The sequence below is a fragment of the Suncus etruscus genome, chromosome 7 (assembly GCF_024139225.1).
Source record: "Suncus etruscus isolate mSunEtr1 chromosome 7, mSunEtr1.pri.cur, whole genome shotgun sequence".
In the NCBI taxonomy this organism is placed as follows: Eukaryota; Metazoa; Chordata; class Mammalia; order Eulipotyphla; family Soricidae; genus Suncus; species Suncus etruscus.
In genome coordinates, this window is record NC_064854.1 from 124466550 (window position 1) to 124478567 (window position 12018).

General features: G+C 39.9%; 1 non-coding gene across 1 annotated transcript; it reads right to left on the reverse strand.

The window, feature by feature from the left end:
- Positions 1-11154: 11154 nt before the first annotated feature.
- LOC126014866 (U4atac minor spliceosomal RNA) lies at positions 11155-11280 on the reverse strand. The gene has a single exon (XR_007497831.1). It is a non-coding gene; the product is annotated as a U4atac minor spliceosomal RNA (small nuclear RNA).
- Between the last annotated feature and the right edge of the window lie 738 nt (positions 11281-12018).

Genomic DNA, 12018 nt, shown 5'->3' on the forward strand with positions numbered 1-12018 from the left:
ATGAGTACATGGGACAGAGTGATAGCACAGTAGCAGGGCATTTGCTTTGCACGCTGCTGATCCACTATGAACCTGGGTGGGGTTCTTGGCATCCCACATGGTCCCCTGAGCCTGCCAGGAGTAATTTCTAAGCACAGAGCCAGGAGTAACTCCTGAGTGCTACTGGGTGTGCCCCCCCCCAAAAAAAAAAAAAAAAACAAACCTGAATACAAATTACACTTCCCACTGCATCTGAGTAGATGCTGACATCTACTGAGAGTCAAAATTCCTCTCTAGACTAAGAAAGAACTAGCGCTAGGGAGCAGAGTCAGTACAGGGGTCAGGGGCACGCTTTGCATGCTCAGGATCCTGGCTTGACCCTCAGCACTGCACAGTGTAGCATTAGAGGCCTCCCTGTACCACCAGCATGCCCCTCGTGGTCCCCAACGTAGCAAGCTTGAGCAGAACATCTTTAGGTCCCCCGCATCCTCAGCTTAGCTGACAGAGTGCTGCCAGAAGTGACTCCCAGGCTTCCTAACACTACTTTGGAGCCTCCCTCAAAACAATACCCCCAAGGGACTGGAGCAATAGCACTGGGCGTAGGGTGTTTGCCTTGCATGCAGCCAACCCAGGTTCCATCCCTGGCATCCCATATGGTACCCTGAGCCTGCCAGAAGCAATTTCTTTTTTTTTTTTTTTTTTTGGTTTTTGGGCCATACCCGGCGGTGCTCAGGGGTTACTCCTGGCTGTCTGCTCAGAAATAGCTCCTGGCAGGCACGGGGACCATATGGGACCATATGGGACGCTGGGATTCGAACCAACCACCTTTGGTCCTGGATCGGCTGCTTGCAAGGCAAACACCACTGTGCTGTCTCTCTGGGCCCATCAGGAGCAATTTCTGAGTGCACTAGGAGTAACCCCTGAGCATAGCCGGGTATGGCCTCCCCAATAAAAACAGCAAAAATCTCCCCAAAAACTCAAAACAAAATCTGGATCTATTGTGTGCCTCTTTCCAAACATATGGGATTTCCACAATAGAGCAGTGGCGAGACACCAGCAGATGTAAAAGCGAGGAGGCACATTTGTCTGTATGTCTGCAAGGATAGAGCTAAAACACTAAACCTGTGATTACCAATTCCGACAACAATCCAGACCAACACAAATTCAGTGTCACAGTCTCTGTGCGGAATTGGCAAGTGTCATCTCTAGACTGTCCCCGCTCAGGCTTGCACAAAACCAAGCCTCACCTCTTGCCCTCACAGCACACCAGGCATAATGAAGTGAAGACACTCAACGGTGTTAATGTACAATGATTAAAACCAGGAAAATCCCCAAGCACATGAGAGCTCTCTAACCTCACTGACAGGATATAAGAGTGACACTGGGGTGTTCACTACATCGAGGAAAGCAAGGAAAGAGAAAGGAGGAGAAAATTTCAATCATCAGAAGCTGCTGCAAAGTATTGAGAAAAATATCAATACATGTGCTTCCCAAAAGTGCTATGAGTGAATGAATATAGCAATGTGTCTGAGGATAAGAAACATGAAAACATCAATAAAGAATAGAGGGAATATTAACAAAGGAAAATAAAAGAGGGGCCAGAGAGATAGCACAGCGGTAGAGCATTTGCCTTGCATGTAGCCATGTAGCCATGTAGCATGTAGCCAACCCAGGATGGACCTGGCATCCTATATGGTCCCCTGAGCCTTCCAGGAATAATTTCTGAGTACAGAGCCAAGAATTATTCCTAATGCCTCTGGGTGTGAGGTGTAGCCCCCCCCCAAAAAAAAAAAGCCAAAAAAATTCTGGGGTTCTCAGAGACCATTCCTTGTGGTCCTCAGAAAACCATATATGGTTCTCTGAATCAAATAGCGGTCAGCCTGTGCATGATCTAACCTCTATACTATCTCTCTGGCCCCTAAACTGAAACTTGTGTAATCTAGGGGCCCAGGTTTGTTTCTTGTAAGTGATTTACTTTCCCAATACTATTGAAGAGGCTTTCCTCTTTATTGTTTTCCTTCTATTTAATTTGTGTTTAGTGTGCTCTTCTCTTTCTACTTTTTTGGGGATGCAAGTTTCTTTTTTGTATGTTTGTTTTGTTTGCTTGGTTGGTTTTTTTGTTTTGTTTCGTTTGTTTTTTTTGTTTTGTTTTGTTTTCGGGCCACACCCAGTGATGCTCAGGGGTTGTTCCTGGCTATGCACTCAGAAATTGTTCCTGGCTTGGGGGACCATATGGGACTTTGGGGATTGAACCGAGATCGTTCCTGGTCAGCCGCATGCAAGGCAAATGCCCGACTGTTGTGCTATGGCTCCGGTCCCATGGGATACAAGTTTTTTTTAATATTATTTTTACTGCTATTTATTTACTTTAATTACTTTATTGGGGGGGTGTTGTCACACCTGGTGGTACTCGGGGACTACTTTTTTTTCTGATTAAAAACATATTTTTTTCCATAATGGCTTACATATCTTTCACAGTAGTGTTTTAGGTACATATTAACATTGAATCAGGGGAATACCCATCATCAACTATGTCCTCCCCCCATTCCAGTTCCCTTTCTACACCCCATATACCCCACCATCACCCCCCGGGCTGCTAGAGTAGGTGGACCCCTCTTTGTCTGGCTTACTATTAGTGATCTCATATTTGTTTGGTCCTGAAACTCTCGTTTCCCCTTCTATTTAAGAGGCAGAGCTAGAAAAATCGAGGTATGTGGTTTTGTTTGAAGGCAAGAAAAGCAATAGAATGGGGTACAAAATAAGAGGAAAAAAAAAAGAAGTCAAAAGTCAAATATGCTGAAAATGGGCTGAGTCTCTCTAGAGGCTTCCAACCTCAGTTTGAGAGAGGATGTGAAAAAGGTAATTGAAATACCACAACAATACAGAAAAAATTATCAAATTAAATAACCGGTGAGCACTACAGCAATAAAGATAGGCACCACACAATAGTCTCGGTTCTGAAATCAACTCATGCTCGAATGCAAAAAGAAAAAGACAAGACAAAATAAAATAAAATAATATTGGAGACATCAACCATAATCTCCACACCAAAATAAAGACGTCAAAAAAATCGATCAATCGATAAATAAACATGTGGAAAAATTATTGTTTTGTGCTTTTTCCCCCCTCCTTTTATTTATCCCCCTGCATAGGCACAGTAACTATTGGGGTTATTGTAGAGGGAATTTTTTTTTTTTTTTGTTTTTCGGGCCACACCCATTTGATGCTCAGGGGTTACTCCTGGCTAAGTGCTCAGAAATCGCCCCTGGCTTGGAGGGACCATATGGGATGCTGGGGGATAGAACCGCGGTCCTTCCTTGGCTAGCGCTTGCAAGGCAGGCACCTTACTTCTAGCGCCACCTCGCTGGCCCAGCAAGTTTTAATTTAATTCCTAATTTGGTAAATTTCTTCTTTCTATTAATTTCTTTTTTTCTATTAATTTCTTAATAAAAATTTTATTATAACACCTTGATTTACCAAGTTGTTTATAATACAGTTATTTCAGGTATAAAAGTTCAAATACTAAGGGCCAAAGAGATAGCATGGAGGTAGTGCATTTGCCTTGCATGCAGGTCAGTGGTTCGAATCCCGGCATCCCATATGGTCCCCTGAGCCTACCAGGAGCGATTTCTGAGTGTAGAGCCAGGAGTAACCCCTGAGTGCTGCTGGGTGTGACCCAAAAACAAAAACAAAAAAAGTTCAAATACCAATCTGAGCACCAGTGTGTCCTTGTCACTAGTGCCCCTAATTTTCCACTCACCACCCTAGCCTGCCCCCTTCACAGGCATAAACACATTGACTCAATAGTTTGTTTCAACACATAGGCAAATGGAATTATGAAAACTTAAATCAACAAGGGTCAGTTTGAAATAATTTTTATATCTCCATGTTCTTACTAAAATGAGTGTCTAAGGATGTACGGCGCTGTGGCTGGTGTTACTTGAGCTCTCTGTTACTGATTAAGTTTCACCAAGCTTGGTAGATCACTATGCAAAATTTCCATCAGATTTCTTGTGATATGCCTAGGCTGATATCACTATGACATTTTGAGGTGCCTGATATCTGTAGATCTGTAATAAATTTGGTGGTGTGGCAACTTAATGAAGTTAAGTAGTGGAACTAGGTTTTCTCTGTCAGAGGGTGTAGGGTGTGGTGCTGGGCTGCTGTGGTTCATACAGACTGGGGGAAATCCACCCTGAACATTCTGAGAATTCCACAGAGATATCATCCAGACCAGATTACCTGAGAAGATTTTGGGGGGATGAGGGAGCTGCTAAAACAGAAGGTCGATTTCTTACTTTTTAAGTAGCCATTAAGCTACTACATGGTAATTCTCAAGGCCAACGGGGCTATCCCTGGCATTATTTGAGGCATCAGGTAGTGCTGGGAATCCAACTAATGTATCTCTCTACCCCACATGTATACATGTTTATAATAATTATAAATTATAAAATTATAATAATTATATATTATTGATTAACCCCTTATAATTATATAGTGCCTTAAAGCCTAATTCAGTATGTCTGCTACATCCCTCTTTTAGTTTACTTATCTAAAATATTTTTCCTATTTTTTCCATCCTTAGAGCAAAAGAATCTCTTATAAACAAAACATAGTTGGACAGTAATTTATTTAAAAACAACATTCTGTGAGAGTGGGAGATAATATAGTGGATATTTTGTTTGTTTGTTTGTTTATGGGCCATACCCAGTGGCACTTAGAGGTTACTTCTGACTCTGCATTCAGAAAACACTCCTGGTAGGCTTGGGAGACCATATGGGAGAATCAAGTTCAGGTCAACTGTGTGCAAGGCAAATGCCCTACCCACTGTACTATCGCTCTGGCCCCATTATAGTAGATTTGATTCCAGAACCACTTGGTCTCCTCTGTGCAGCTCAGGTATCCCCAGCATTGCCGGGCTCAAACAAGCATCACCTCCTCTGGCCCCTGCACTGAACCCCTGACCTGACTTGAAGACAATAACTGATGGCTTCTACCCACCAACTCAACCAACTCCCCTTGGAAAAGCAAAAAGCAAACAAGAATTCAGTCATTATCTACAGTTGGGTTATAGAGTTTGTTTAATCTTACTGCTGAGGGGCTGGAGAGATAGCATGGAGGTGGGGTGTTTGCCTTACATGCAGAAGGACGGTGGTTCAAATCCCAGCATCCCATATTGTCCCCCGAGCTTGCCAGGAGCAATTTCTGAGCATAGAGCCAGGAGTAGCCCCTGAATACTGGGTGTGACCCAAAAACAAAAGACAAAAAAAAAAAATCTTGTTCCTGAGAAAACAGAAGCTCCTTTTGCCACTTAGCTGTTTGCAATGTGCTGTCATATCCTGTCATTCCTCAGTTCCCTCAACAGACACAGTAGTCACTTCCTTCTTATTTCCTTTACAACATGTTTTTCAGGTTTTTATTTATCTCCCTGAAGCTTGTTTTGAGGATTACAATTAACATCTTACAAAAATTTAGCCCAATTAAACAATTTCATTTCAATAGTATCTTGTGTTGAGTTTTTGGTGTTGGTGATGTGTTTTCTTCAAATCAACTCAATTCAATTTCCATTTGATTACTGTAGTTTAGAGAAATACTATTGATCTCTATATGTTTATCAGGCCTAAAATAATCTCTATTTCTCCCAATCTATTTACTTACTCCTCATTAGCTATTTCATGGAATTTGGGGAAATATTATCATATCAAAAGCAAAATAAAAACCAAACAAGGGCCAGAGTGATAGTACAGCAGGTAGAGCACTTGCCATGCACTCAGCCAACCTGGGACCTGCCCAGGTTCGATCTACATCCCACATGGTCCCCTGAGCTTGCCAGAAGCGATTTCTGAGAGCAGAGCCAGGAGTAACCCCTGAGCATCTCCAGGTGTGGTCCACCCCCAAAATAAAATCTAAATAAACAAACAAAAACCTTAATAGTTCCTTTTCAAAATGTAGACTAAGTCTTTCAATCAGTTATATTTGCTGGAAACAAGGTGTCCTGTCAGCTTCCTAGCCTTAGAGTGGGTTTGTTTGTATGCTTGTTCTGGTTTTGGTGATGCTCAGAAGTTACTCCTGGCTCTGCACTCAGGAATCATTCCAGGCCTTGCTTGGGAACCACATGGGATATTAGGAATCTAACCTGGGCAGGCCACATACAAAGTAAGTGCCCTACCCACTGTATTATTGCACCAACTTTGTAAATTTTCAATGCTAAGTTGAATCTTCACCATTCATTAATTAGGTCAGAAGGTCTTATGTTGTTGTTGTTGTTGTTAGTTTTTTAGCCACACCTGGTGGTGCTCAGGGGTTACTCTTGGCTCTGTGCTCAGAAATCACTCCTAGTATATTCGAGGGATCATGTGGGATGCCGGGGATTGAACCCAGGTTCACCCCAGGTTGGCTGCATACAAGGCAAACACCCTACCACTGTGCTCCCTATGGTTTGCTTTATTTTGGGGGAGAGTCACACCCGGCGGTGCTCAGGGGTTATTCCTGGCTCTGTGCTCAGAAATCGCTCCTGGCAGGCAAGGGGACCATATGGGATGCCTGGATTCTAGCGACTATCCCTCCTGGATCAGCTGCTTGCAAGACAAACCCCCTACTGCTGTGCTTGCTATCTCTCAGGCCGCCTAGTTTACTTTTAAATTGCTAAGAATACAGGGCAGGGGGAAACTTGAGACAATGGTGGAAAGAAGTAGACACTGGTGAAAGAAATGGTCTTGGAACATTGTACACTTAATGTCAATAATGAGTAACTTTATATCTTTGCAATTTAAAGTGATTCAATTAAAACTAAATACGTATGCTAAACTCTTCCTGAAATGAGTCTTTTCTAGAATAACTAATCTTACTGTATTATTTTGACATATTTCTGAATTCTATTTGACAGTGTTTTATTACACATTTGAATATTTACATGGATTCATAATATTGGGCCATATTAGCCAACAGATACTACAGTGCATCCAAGTCTAGGCCAATGGCATTTTGTATAGCTCATTGCCTAATATTCTGTGATATGAGAAAGGTGGATAAAATTTTAGTGTCCATAAAAATTTATTGGCACACTCCATGCTCTGATTTTTGTAATATCTATGGTGGCTTTTGTGAACTGGGCAGTTGCGAAATATTACTATTTTTCAGAATTCTACAGAATGTTTGCCAGTGCCTGATCTAGCTTTCTTGGTTGGGAGCTTATCTTCCTCAGGTTTGGTGTGAAGATTAAGTTAGTTTCATTATATAAACTTTTTTCTATGATGTGTTATAGTGTAAATACTTTAGGAATGATTCCTTTCACAAACAATACAACAGCTATTAAGCCATCTGGTCTCAGGGAAATATATAAAATGTAATGCTATATTCTCTGTGGTTTAGTTTTTTCTTTTTCTTGAACCAATTCTGGTGATTTTATTTTACTAGGAAATAATCTATTTCACCAATATTTTTTGGGTTACCCATAAACTTGTATATAGTATCCTTTATAAATAACTTGTAAATGCCTTACATGTAGTCATATTTCAGTTCTTTTTGATCTTGTATATTTTCAGTCTTTATTTAATCTGATTTAAAGAAAATTATTTATTTAGTTAATAAAGTCTTTGGAAAATACTTGAAGCTTATTTTTAGAGCTTATTCTTTCTTGCAAAGAGGGGAGGAGGGTTTCTCTTTTATTAATTTAAAATTTAATTTTTATCTCCTTGTTCTAATTTTACTCTGTTTTTCTCTTTTTCCTCATTATTAGGAGAATATTCAGTTTTTATGTTTTTGGTTTTTCTTTAACATTGGAGCCACTTGAAGTTTAGAAAGTGGCTTTTTTTCCCCTTGAGAAAATAAGAAAAAGTAGTTTTTGTTTCCCTTTTGTTTTAGTAGTTAATATTAAAATGCTTTAACAGACGAATGGCTAAAGAAACTGTGGTACATATACACAATGGAATATTATGCAGCTGTTAGGAGAGATGAAGTCATGAAATTTTCCTATACATGGATGTACATGGAATCTATTATGCTGAGTGAAATAAGTCAGAGAGAGAGAGAAAAACACAGAATGGTCTAACTCATCTATGGGTTTTAAGAAAAATGAAAGACATTCTTGCAATAATAATTTTCAGACACAAAAGAGAAAAGAGCTGGAAGTTCCAGCTCACCTCAGGAAGCTCACCACAAAGAGTGATGAGTTTAGTTAGAGAAATAACTACATTTTGAACTGTCCTAATAATGAGAATGTATGAGGAAAATGGAGAGCCTGTTTAGAGTACAGGTGGGGGTCAGGTGGGGAGGAGGGAGATTTGGGACATTGGTGATGGGAATGTTGCACTGGTGATGGGTGGTGTTCTTTACATGACTGAAACCCAAACACAATCATGTATGTAATCAAGGTGTTTAAATAAAAAATATTAAAATGCTTTTTTCACTTATACACTGTAAGTTGCAAAGTTGTTCATAGTACTGTTGCTTCAGGCATTCACTATCCCAACACCAATGTGTCCTTTTCTCTACTAATGTCCCCCAGTTTCTCACCCACCTCCCAAGCCTGTCCCTTACTTAGCAGGCGCAAATTTACTTCATATTCATTACTATAACAAAATGGCAAATTGCATTATTAAAAAATAGATCAATAGGGGCTGGAGTGATAGCACAGTCGTAAGGCTTTTGCCTTGCATGCAGTCGACCCAGGATTCTATCCTTGGCATTCCATATGGTCCCCTGAGCCTGCCAGGAGCAATTTCAGAGTGCAGAGCCAGGAGTAACCCCTGAGCGCTGCTAGGTGTGGCTCAAAAACAAACAAACAAAATAGATCAATAAACCTAAATTTCTGCTGTGAAATTTGGAGTTATATTGTGACCGCATACCAGAAGCAGAGGAGCTGGGATGTTTATATGTGTGAGGATGTTGGGTATGGGTGGGTGCTGGAGCTTCCAGCAGGAAGAAGGATCAGTCTGTCCCCATTCCCAAAAGCCTCAGAGTTTACAGCCTGGAGAATGATCTACCTAAGACAATTTGGTAGTTTGGCAGCTTTGTGAGCAGTAGTTAGTATTTTATTTTATTTTGTCAATATTTTTGTTAATCTCCAAGGAGATAAGATGGCTTTTAAAATTTGTTTCTGATTTTTACTATACACAATCATATTTGTAAATATAAGCTTTCTTTGTGGTAGATGTCAGTTCTTTGAAATATTATGTGGAATGACAAATATTGATTATATTTTTGAATTATACAAAGTTCTGTCTGTATCTGACAATTCTATGTGCTTGAATAATGTTCATGGAATTCCACTGTCAATGATTAGCTTGATATAAAGAAACCTTTTACAATTGATGCTATATTTGAATTTTTAGTCCTAGTCGTTGGTTTATTCTTTGATATGTTTAAAGTAGACGACCATATAAATTGTAAACACTAATGCTTATACTTCATTGTTTATCTTTTATTGTTAGCTGGGACTCCAGTAGATTGTTGGAAGGAATCTAGAGGGAGCAGGCTGCTTTTCCTATGAATTTAGCAAGTTTTTTGCCAACAATGTTTGTAGGAGGTTTATTTTAGCTAACATTCTTAAATTAATCATGTTTCTTCCTATTCTGATAACTTAATTTTTTTAGAGCCTGTTTCTTTTTTTTTTTTTCAAAAAGACTATTTCAGGGCACTTTTGGTTCTATAACAAAACCAAGCAGAAAGTATAAGAACTTCCTTATATGCCTGCCCCCACACCAGCAGAACCTCCTCACTTTCAGCACCCCTCACCAAAGTAGGTCATTTATTACAATTCCTTTTTTTTTTTTAGCAATTTAAGCAAACATTCTTCTTTTTTTTTTCTTTGTCTCTGTGTAAGTTTTTTTTTTAATATTTTTTATTTAAATACCTTGGTTACAAACATGATTGTGATTGGGTTTCAGTCATATCAGATGGCACGCCCCCATCACCAGGGCAACATTCCCATCACCAATGACCCAAATATCCCTCCTCCCCTCCCCGCCCCTACCTGTACTCTAGACAAGCTTTCCACTTCCCTCATATATTCTCATTGTTAGGATAGTTCGCAATGTGGTTATTTCTCTAACTAAACTCATCACTCTTTGTGGTGAGATTCATGAGGTCGGCTGTATTGTCCAGCCTATTACAATTCTTGAACCTTTATCAAACCATCATTATCCCTCAAAGTCCAGGGTTTACACTAAAGTTCACTCTTGGTGCTGTATATTCTATGGGTTTGAACAAATGTAGACTGACATGTATTCATAATTCTAACACCATCAAAGGTGGTTTCATTGCCCTTAAAATCCTGAGCTTTTCATATTCATCCTTCCCTCCTTCAACCTCTGGCAATCACTGATTTTGTCTCTATTTCTATCGTTCTAATTTTACTAGAATGTCATATCTAAAAAGACGATATTGCTCAATTTCAACTATATGACAATCTTTTTATATTGGTTTCTTTCACTTAATAAAATCCATGTCTTTTCTGCTTTGATACTTTTCTTTCTTCCTTTTGGTTTTTGGGATCATATCTGGCAGTGTTCAGGGTACCAAGATGAATTGGCCTTATGCAAGACAAGTGTCTGAATCCTTGTACTATCTTTCTGGCCCCTGTGAAGCCTCATCCTCTGCTTTTTAGTTTATTCCTTTTCTTTTTATTTATCCCTTTATTATTTTTTTAAAGAGTTGAGAATTGAGCCAACTACTTTGTGAGTATTGTTGCTATTGCTTAGAAATTGAGTAATCCATTGTCTGTTAAATCACAGTTTATCCATTCACTTACAAAAAGACATCTTGATGGCTTCCAAGTTTGGACAACTGAAATAAAAAAAGCTGTGTGTGGCTGTGTGAAGTTTTTGTGTGAATATAAGTTTTCAATTCCTTTGGGTAAAACCAAAGAGCAAATTAGTGAACCATCCTACCAAACTGCCAAAAAATACACTCAAGTGACTATGTCCCAAATTGAATTCCCACCAGCACTAAATAAGAATGCCTGCTGGCTTATATCCTCACCAGTATTTGGTATTGCTAATGTTCTGGATGTTGATCAGACTACTAGGTGTGTATATAATAAGCTCTATCTCTTTGTTCTTTTAATTTGCATTTTCTTAATGACATCTGAGGTAGAACATCTTTCCATATGCTTCTTTGCCATCTGTGTATCTTTTTTTGTGAGGTGACTGTTAAGGTATTTTTCAAAAAAATATTATTTCCAAAAATTGCACCAAGATAAAGCAAAGCTCTAACTGATATCAGTTTGTTGTTTAGATGTGAGAAGTATTGCCCTCTCTATACACTCACTGGACAGTAGGACAACCCCAAGAAAAGAATGGTTTGATCCGGGGCGAGAGTGGTGGCGCAGTGGTAGGGCATTTGCCTTGAACACGGCTGACCCAGGTTGGACCTGGGTTCGATCCCAGGTGTCCCATATGGTCTCTGGAGCCAGGAGCGATTTCTTAGCGCATAACCAGGAGTAACCTCTGAGCGTCACTGGGTGTGGCCCATGAAATAAAAACAAAAGGGGGGGGGGTGTTTGCTGAGCAGTGGCGCAAGTGGTAGTGTGTTTTCCTGGCACGTGCTGACCTAGGAAGGACCTGGGTTCTATCCCTCAGCATCCATATGGTTCCCTAAGCCAGGAGCAATTTTTGAGCACATAGCCCAGAGTAACCCCTAAGTGTCACTGGGTGTGGCCCCCAAACAAAACAAAACAGAAAAACAAAAAGAATGTTTTGATCTGTATTAGTCGGACTGATTGCCAAAGGCTTTCCCTTTTTTATTTACAATTTCTTTTTCTTTTTTTTTTATTAATATCTTTATTTAAACACCTTGATTACAAATATGATTATAGTTGGGTTTCAGTCATGTAAAGGACACCCCCCCTTCATCGGTACAACATTCCCACCACCAGTGTCCCAAATCTCCCTCCTCCCCACTACTCGAGACAGGCTTTCTACTTCCCTCATTCATTCACATTGTTATGATCGTTCTCAGTGTAGTTATTTCTCTAACTGCACTCACCACTCTTTGTAGTGAGCTTCATGTTGTGAGTTGGACCTCTCTTTTGTCTCTGAG